This window comes from Podarcis erhardii (genome assembly GCF_964252035.2).
Source record: "Podarcis erhardii genome assembly, chromosome: 10".
NCBI lineage: Eukaryota > Metazoa > Chordata > Lepidosauria > Squamata > Lacertidae > Podarcis > Podarcis erhardii.
This window is the reverse complement of record NC_138500.1, coordinates 1315374-1324823: the sequence shown is the minus strand read 5'-3', so window position 1 is coordinate 1324823 and position 9450 is coordinate 1315374.

Below are 9450 nucleotides of genomic sequence, written 5' to 3'. Positions count from 1 at the left end.
GACCTAATAGGTATCTCAAGCCATTTGCACATGTTGCAGTGCAACCAGTCCATGCAGAATGCCGGCACCCTCTATATAGAAAGGAGCAAAGCAGGGATATTTGAGGCAACAGGCTAGCAGGCGGGGGCCCATGACTTACATCAGAGGAGCCTACACAAGACAAAACACTGTTGCTGGATGTAGGTTTTATTTTATTAGTTTTTCATCTTATATTTTGGAAATGTACATCCAGTTTTTCTCCCTTTAATTTTTTTGGGGGGGCCCCAAGAGATTGAGGCCCTAAGCTATAGCTTGTTTAGCTTATACGTAAATGTTTTGTGGAGCTGCCCAGGGGCTAGTTCTGGGAGTTTAGGTCTTGCTCTCTGCCTGGCGCCCTGCCCTGGCGTCCCTCTGCCAGGCCGCTTCCCATAACAGAGGTCATCTGACTGTCAGCCCAGTCAGCAGGTGCCACCACTCCTGATTAGCACCTCTTGTCCTGCTAATCCTTACCGGGAAGGATGGCTGCAGCCAAGCAGAACAGGCAGCCAGGAATTGGCTGGTCAAGCTGCTGCCCGTAACAGCCCCCCTCCAGTGTCCAGCATGAAGTTGGCTGCCCTCAACCTCAACCTCCCTCCCCTCCCTCCCTCCCTCCCTCCAGCCCAGTCCAGTGCAGGGTCCCCCTCTCGTCCAAGCACCCCCCCCCCAGAGGAAGGATATGCCCTGCAATGGCTCAGAAATGCTGGAACCAGGACGGAAGAACAGGAGTCTGAGGCAGGGGTCAGCAACCTTTTTCAGCCGGGGGCCGGTCCACCGTCCCTCAGACCTTGTGGGGGCCGGACTATATTTTGAAGAAGAAAAAAGAATGAATTCCTATGCCCCACAAATAACCCAGAGATGCATTTTAAATAAAAGCACACATTCTACCCATGTAAAAACATGCTGATTCCCGGACTGTCCGCAGGTCAGGTTGAGAAGGTGATTGGGCTGCATCCAGCCCACAGGCCTTAGGTTGCCTACCTATGGTCTGAGGGATCAGGCCAGGGCCCATCTGGTCCGGCAACCTCTTCTCCCAGGCCAGATGCCCCAATGAGAAACCTGAAAGCAAGATCTGAGCACAAGAGCAGATCTCCCCTTTCCAGCAATTGGGGTTCAGAAGAATGGCTGGAGGCAGAGAGTTTCATCTACCCCTTTAAATGCATATAAAAGGTAATAGGCTCACTTCCAAATTGAAAACGCACAGAAAAGCTCAAGATACACGTTGATCTACCCACACTTAGGTGAGGAATCATATGTTTATATGTTGCTTTAGAGTTTTAAATTCGATTCAACACATGTAATTATTATTAATATTCATTATTTTCAGTTGTTATCTCTGAGAAACATAGAAAATAACAGGATATATTTATATGAATTCTTCAAACTTACACGACCCCTTAAAAATTAGGTAAGGAACCAAATGTTGTATAATACTGTTTCATAATTTATGATAATTTAGAATTTTAATGTATTTTCATGTAATGTTTGATACTTCCAGCTGATGAAGGTGAATACATCGAAACAGGGCCCTGTCCTGGTTTCTAATCCATAATTGACTTCTGCTCAATGACTGAAACTAAGATCTTCACGTCGAATCTGACCATGGACCAACATGAACTTATTACAGATAGGTAGCCGTGTTGGTCTGCCATGGTCAAAACAAAATAAAAAAAATTCCTTCCAGTAGCACCTTAAAGACCAACTGAGTTAGTTCTAGGTATGAGCTTTCGTGTGCATCTGAAGGTATCGTAGGTATCTGAAGAAGTGTGCATGCACACGAAAGCTCATACCTAGAACTAACTCAGTTGGTCTTTAAGGTGCTACTGGAAGGAATTTTTTTTATTTTGTTTCAACATGAACTTATTTCTACTCATAAACTCTTATCTTTAATACTGTAATGAATTATTGTGTTATACATATCCTTATGAGTTTGAGTTTGTAATCTCTGTTTGAGTTTGTAATCCTTGTCAGAATACATACTTTTGAATGGATTAGTTTTTGTTACAACTGACTATTGACTTAGAATCATAGAATCATAGAGTTGGAAGAGACCACAAGGGCCATCGAGTCCAACCCCCTGCCAAGCAGGAAACACCACCAGAGCACTCCTGACATATGGTTGTCAAGCCTCTGCTTAAAGACCTCCAAAGAAGGAGACTCCACTCACACCACACAAGACTTGTGAGTAGGGACCACTCCCACTATTGAAACTTACACTGGCCAGAGTTCTTGGTGTGCTCTTTTCTTGGTATGTTTAATAGCAAGAACTCCAACTTATTTACTGGAGGCAGAGAGGGGCCATCGTGGCTGGGAGCCCCCAGCAGCCCTCTCTTCCCATGGAGATGTCTAAGCTGCATTTAATTGTGTATTTAATGCTGCCTCACAAGTGCTGGCACCCCCATGTGTTTTCCTTGGTCCTGCCCTGGGGGAAAAGCCTGGTCTCTGGGGAGGAGAAAGTGGGAAGAGGTCCGAGAATAGCATCAGCTTTAAACCTTAGTCCACACTCCACTTGCTGGATTCGAGGCCAGTTTTCAGGGCTTCTGAGCATAACCCTGAGATGACTCAGCATGATGGCAGAAACTGAACCCGTAGCACCCAGGGGGAGGGGGCTGTTTTTGTTATTGGCACCTGTCTGTCTTGGGAGACAATGGAAGAGTGTGCCTTTGAGGTGAAGTCAAACTGTGCTCACTGGAAGGACAGATCCTGAAGCTGAGGCTCCAAGACTTTGGCCACCTCAGGAGAAGAGAAGACTCCCTGGAAAAGACCCTGATGTTGCTCCAAGAGGACCTGATTGCATTTAATTTGAGCTGATGATTTATTATGATTATTACAATTCTTTTTTTCTTTATCTTGGGGAGGGGGGGCACTGACCCTGTTCACTCTCTCAGCGGGGAGCAGTCTTTTCCCCTCTGGCAGTGCCCGTTTAACAATCTCCTGCCAACATGTAGATACCCCAAGCGGGTATTATGCACCTCATGCTGGGGCTTCCTGCTGTAGCCCTAGTTGTAGCAATGGTTCATGGTGCAATAAAGGAATGTTTTGTGTAAAAAAAAAACAAAGCCCTGATGCTGGGAAAGATGGGAGGGCACAAGGAGAAGGGAACGGCCGAGGACGAGATGGTGGGACAGTGTTCTCGAAGCTACCAGCATGAGTTTGACCAAACTGCGGGAGGCAGTGGAAAACGGGAGTGCCTGGCGTGCTCTGGTCCAGGGGGTCACGAAGAGGCGGACACGACTAAACGACTAAACAACAACAAACTGTTGGGAGCTCGCAGCGCCTGCTGTGGCTGCAGAGACCAATATCAGAGAGACATGTTTTGTTGCAGCAAGGGAAGATGAAGATGTCCGGTTGTTCTGCTGCAGAAGCCCCATGGCATTTCTTCTCTCTGCGCTCCTCCCAGCGGTCATTCCTCCTCTGGTCATGGCTACGGATGCACAACCTGACTCCCTGTCTCCAGGCAGGGTGGTTGTCTGCAAGGGAGTGCAATAGTGTCAGAGTTGGAGTTTCTTTCTCTCCCCACCCCCACTCCCTGTTTTAGTCTTGGCCAGAGCTGTCTCCATAGCAGTCACCTGGGTCTGCATTTTGCCGCTCCTTCCAAAGGAGCTGTGCCACGATCCGTGCAAACAATGGTCAGACCACTTACTTTTTCCACGTGTGCCTATGCCAAGAGGACAGGTATGTTCTGGATTCAAAATCATATAATAATAATAATAATAATAATAATAATAATAATAATAATAATAATTTATTTATACCCCACCCAAGAGGGACGTGGATGGCACTGTGGTCTAAACCACAGAGCCTAGGACTTGCCGATCAGAAGGTCGGCGGTTCGAATCCCCGCAACGACGGGGTGAGCTCCCGTTGCTCGGTCCCTGCTCCTGCCAACCTAGCAGTTTGAAAGCACGTCAAAGTGCAAGTAGATAAATAGGTACCGCTCCGGCGGGAAGGTAAATGGGGTTTCCATGCGCTGCTCTGGTTCGCCAGAAGTGGCTTAGTCCTGCTGACCACATGACCCGGAAGCTGTACGCCGGCTCCCTCGGCCGGCGAGATGAGCGCCGCAACCCCAGAGTCGGTCTCGACTGGACCTAATGGTCAGGGGTATACCTTTACCTTTTACCCCACCCATCTGGCTGAGTTTTCCCAGCCACTCTGGGCGGCTTCCAATTGAGTGTTAAAAACAATACAGTATTAAATATTAAAAACTTTCCTAAACAGGGCTGCCTTCAGATGTCTTTTAAAGATAAGATAGGCAGCCTGTTCCACAGGGCAGGTGCCACTACCGAGAAGGCCCTCTGTCTGGTTCCCTGTAACCTCACTTCTCACAATGAGGGAACTGCCAGAAGGCCCTCGGTGCTGGACCTCAGCATCCAGGCAGAACAATGGGGGTGGAGACACTCCTTCAGGTATACAGGACCGAGGCCATTTAGGGCTTTCAAGGTCAGCACCAATACTTTGAATTGTGCTTGGAAACGTTCTGGGAGCCAATGCATATCTCTCAGGAACGGTGTTACGTGGTCCCGGCGGCCACTCCCAGTCCCCAGTCTAGCTGCTGCATTCTGGATTAATTGCAGTTTCCGGGTCACCTTCAAAGGCAGCCCCGCGTAGAGTGCACTGCAGTAGCAGAACTGTAGAAGGGACCCCCAAGGGTCATCCAGTCCAGCCCCCCACAATGCAGGAATCTCAGCGAAAGCAACCAGGAGAGACGGCCACCCAACCTCTGCTTAAAAACCTCCATGGAAGGAAAGTCCACCTTGGAAATGCCAGAGAAGTTGGGTGGTGCTTGGGCTTGGATTAGTGCGACCACACATGCTCCCCCCCCCCCTTGTTTGTGTTGTGGGTGCGAGTTAGCTGTGATTCCTGCATTGCCGGGGGGGGGGGCTGCACTAGATGACTCAGAGGGTCCCTTCCAACTCGACAATTCTATGATTCTAAAAATAAAATTTAAGATAAACAAAAACTTGCAAAGCGACAGAGGACACCCCAAAAACACTTTCTTAATAGATGAAAAAGCAGCCACATGCTCTGGCAGCTAATCAGTTCCAAACTGCCAGGAACAGTATCTTTCAGCCTTCAAATGCCTGAGTGAACAGGAGTGTTTTCAAATCCCTCCTGAATGTTAATCATGTCGGTGTTCGAAGGCAATAAGGTTATACCATCAATTTTTAAAAACAAATCAATAAGGATTTCCAACGTGATTTCCAACCTGGAATGGATGAACCATATTGGCAGCCATTGGCCCCCCGGGCTCTGCCACCTATTTGACAGGGGACTGGTGCTGTGGCTCAATAATAGCGTTATAAGCTTGGGGGGTGCGGCAAGACTCCCCTAAATATTTGGATTCAGTAAGAATTTAAGCAAACCCCTAAATTCCTGGGTCTTTTGGGGACTGGAGTTTAAACCAATTTTTCCCAATCATCAGAATGGCCGAGCCATTAACCCTGGGTGGTACAGCTCGCATTTTGCCGTGGTCCTCAGCAGCATTCAAGAAAAAATGTCTTAAACACTTAAAAAGTCATAATTTTGTGTCACGTGTTGCTAATGAAAGAGCCTACATCTGCCGGCGTATTCAATTTGTTTCATAATTAACCAGTGATATTTTAGGGAGCAGGCTAGCAGACGGGACCTGTTACTTACATCAGAGGAGCCTACACAACACAGAACATGGTTGCTGTTTGTAGGTTTTATTTTACAGTGGTACCTCGGGTTAAGAACTTAATTCATTCTGGACGTCCGTTCTTAACCTGAAACTGTTCTTAACCTGAAGCACCACTTTAGCTAATGGGGCCTCTTGCTGCCACTGCGCCGCCGGAGCATGATTTCTGTTCTCATCCTGAAGCAAAGTTCTTAACCTGAAGCACTATTTCTGGGTTAGCAGAGTCTGTAACCTGAAGCATCTGTAACCTGAGTTACCACTGTATTTGTTTTTTATCTGATATGTTGGAAATGTACATCCAGTTTTTTCCCCTTTAATTTTTTTTTGGGGGGGGGGCCAAGAGAGTGGTGCCCTAAACTATAGCTTGTTTAGTTTATCCAGTGGTATCCAAACTTTTTTCAAAGAGGGTCAGGTTTGATGAAGTGAAGGGCCATGAGGGCTGCCCAAAGGGCCGCCCAAAGTTGTTGACCTTATTTCTTTTTTGGGGATTGAAGTTGTTGACCTTTTTCTTAGGATTTTACCCCAGGAAATATACTGCTACAGGGCCCAGATTAAACTGACCGGCGGGATGGAAAAGACCCCTGAAACGGACTTTGGACATGCCTGGCTTGTACGTAAATCTGGCACTGGCCCCAGTTGTCAATTCTTGGAAGCTAGCCATGAGGTCCCAGTGCCGGGATCTCTCTGTCTCCCCCATGGAGGGGCCATCCAGCAATAGGGTGTTCATTCCACCCAGAGGGAGGGCTCTTTGTTTTCTCGTAAGCCCTGCACCATGATCCACAGAGGCAGGAGCCAGGACTGCTTGCGCTGTCACTCGGAATCAGCTCTCTCTCGCCGGTTGCTCAACCAGTCAGGGGAATTCCCGGCTCTTTACGGGAGCAGAGACCCCGATGGCCCTCTGGCTGTGTGCGGTCGAGAGGCTGATGCACCCAGGCAGGTGCAGCAGGTGAGGGGCTTAGGCATAACTATCCCCTACCAGCTGCTCAGCTTACAGCTGCTTGTGCCAGCTGAAAGAAGCCATGTGCCAAGCAGAGCTCTGTCTCAAACAGGGAAGGGAAAGGGTTCTGCAGAGGTCCACCCACCTTCGTCCTATGTGTGCGAATGTTCAGGGTGGCAGGAGAGGATGTATTGTTCATTAATATCCTTCCTAACTTGGGCTAGCAAGTTCCTTTACTTAGCAGAGTTACCTCCTGGTCTGCCCCGCGGAGGACCTTAAGGTCCACAAATGACAACACTTTGGAGGTCCCAAGTTGCAACGTGGTTAGATTGGTCTCAACTAGGGCCAGGACCTTTTCAGCACTGGCCCCGATGTGGTGGAACGCTCTGTTTTGACCTTTAAAGCCCTATGTGGCCTAGGACCCTCGTACCTACAGGACCGCCTCTCCTGGTATGTCCCACAGAGGACCTTACGGTCCACAAATGACAACACTTTGGAGGTCCCGAGCCTCAAGGAGGTTAGGTTGGTCTCAACTAGGGCCAGGGCCTTTTCAGTACTGGCCCTGACTTGGTGGAACGCTCTGTCCCAAGAGACCAGGGCCCTGCGGGACTTGACATCTTTCCACAGGGCCTGCAAGATGGAGCTGTTCCGCCTGGCCTTTGGTTTGGACTCGGTCTGACCCGTATATTTCCCTCCCCTTTTGGTCTTGATCTATTGGCTACTTTAAAATGAGGCTGCATTTTAAATTGCATTTTAACCTGTATTTTAAATTGGTTCCCCCCTCTCTTTTCCACCTATTATGTTTTTACTGTGATTTTATTGGTGTTAGCCGCCCTGAGCCTGGCTCTGGACGGGGAGGGCGGGGTATAAATAAAATTATTATTATTATTATTATTATTATTATTATTATTATTATTATTATTATTATTTTCCAACAGACTCTTCCAATGTTTTTATCACTTTTACCACTTGGCCTTCAAACTGGGCAGTGTTTCAGGTATTTTCTGGCTCAACTCTACGTGTAGCCACCTGCAACTGGTCCCACTGCCCTGCGTCAACTGGACTGCAGTTGATCTGAAGATCAAAGGTGGGAGACACCGGCGGGATCCTCCCAGGAAAGCCTTTTAATGTCAGCCGTGTGGCATGTGAGGGGGGTGACCAGCTTTCCCACACGACTCTCAGGCACTATGCAGATTCCAGACTAAGGGAGTCACCCTGAGCCTGTCTGTCATCTCTGCAGAAGATATCGCAGGGTGGATATTGACTCATGACTCTTTGGGGGCAGAATATTCTCCATGCCTTACTCATGGGACGCGGGCCTTGCCCTGTGACTGCCTGTCCCCTGACCTTGGCCTGACATAAGGACGTAAGAATAGAGTGCAGGATCAGGCCCATGGCCCTTCCAGCCCAGCATCCTGTTCTCTCAGGGGCCAACCAGACGCCCCAATGGGAAACCAGTGAGCATATGGCCTCCATAGCACCCCCCCATGGTTTCCAGCAACTTGCATGCAGAAGCATTGCTGCCCCCCCATCATGGCTCTGGTAAGTCATCAATAGCCCCCCCTCCAGGAATTTGCCCAATCCTCTTTCAAAGCAGGCCAGGTGAGTGGCCATCATCCTTGCCTCCAGTGGCAGGGAGTTCCATAGTTTAACTACCCACTGTGTGGATAAAAAGCACTTCCTTTTATCCATCAGCTTCAGCAGATGTCGACTGTTATGAGGGAGAAAAACCTTTCGCTACCCACTTCCTCCTCAAGGTGACTCATTTTGCAAACCTCACTTCACCTCCTTACTCAGCTTTTCTCCAAAATAATAATAAAAAATCCTTATTGCGCAGTGCTGCCCCCTAGTGATGGGGCTTGTGAAGCAGCAACGCAGATTTCACTTGCCCTAAGGCTGCTTCTGCAAATTTTGACATTTGATTATTAGTTATTGATTTGGAACCTTTTACACACACACACACACACACTGCAAGGAGTGCAGTTTCTCTAAGGAGTTCAGGGCAGTGTGCGCAGCACTCTCAGACGCCTCCATTTCGTTCTCACAACAACCCTGTGAGGTAAGCCAGGCCTGAGAGATTGTGACTAACCCAAAGCCAGTCAGTGAGCTTTGTCACCAAATAGGCTTTTGGAACTGGGGTTCCATGGTCCTGTCTGCTTGTTCATTGCATTTATACCCCATCGTTCCCGGGAGCTCAAGGTGCTGAAAATGGTTTCCCCCTTCCTCAATCAATCCTCACAACAGCCCTGTGAGGTAGGTCAGGTTGAGAGATATGGCAACTGTCCCAGCATCTTAAAAAGCAGAGACATCACCTTGCCGACAAAGGTCCGTAAAGTTCAAGCTATGGTTTTCCCAGTAGTGATGTATGGAAGTGAGAGCTGGACCATAAAGAAGGCTGATCGCCAAAGAATGGTTGCTTTTGAATTCTGGTGCTGGAGGAGACTCTTGAGAGTCCCATGGACTGCAAGAAGATCAAACCTCTCCATTCTGAAGGAAATCGGCCCCGAGTGCTCCCTGGAAGGACAGATCCTGAAGCTGAGGCTCCAATACTTTGGCCGCCTCATGAGAAGAGAAGACTCCCTGGAAAAGACCGTGATGCTGGGAAAGATGGAGGGCACAAGGAGAAGGGGACGACAGAGGACGAGATGGTGGGACAGTGTTCTCGAAGCTACCAGCATGAGTTTGAACAACAACCCAAGCTTACCCAGTGAGCCAGGGGCACCAACTATGTATAAGGAGGCTCTGGGTGCCTGAGCACCCACAAAAAAACGCTCAGCACCCACACCTCAGGGCCCCTGATTCAACTTCCAAGGTCTCACAAGACCTCTGACAGCATCTCAGA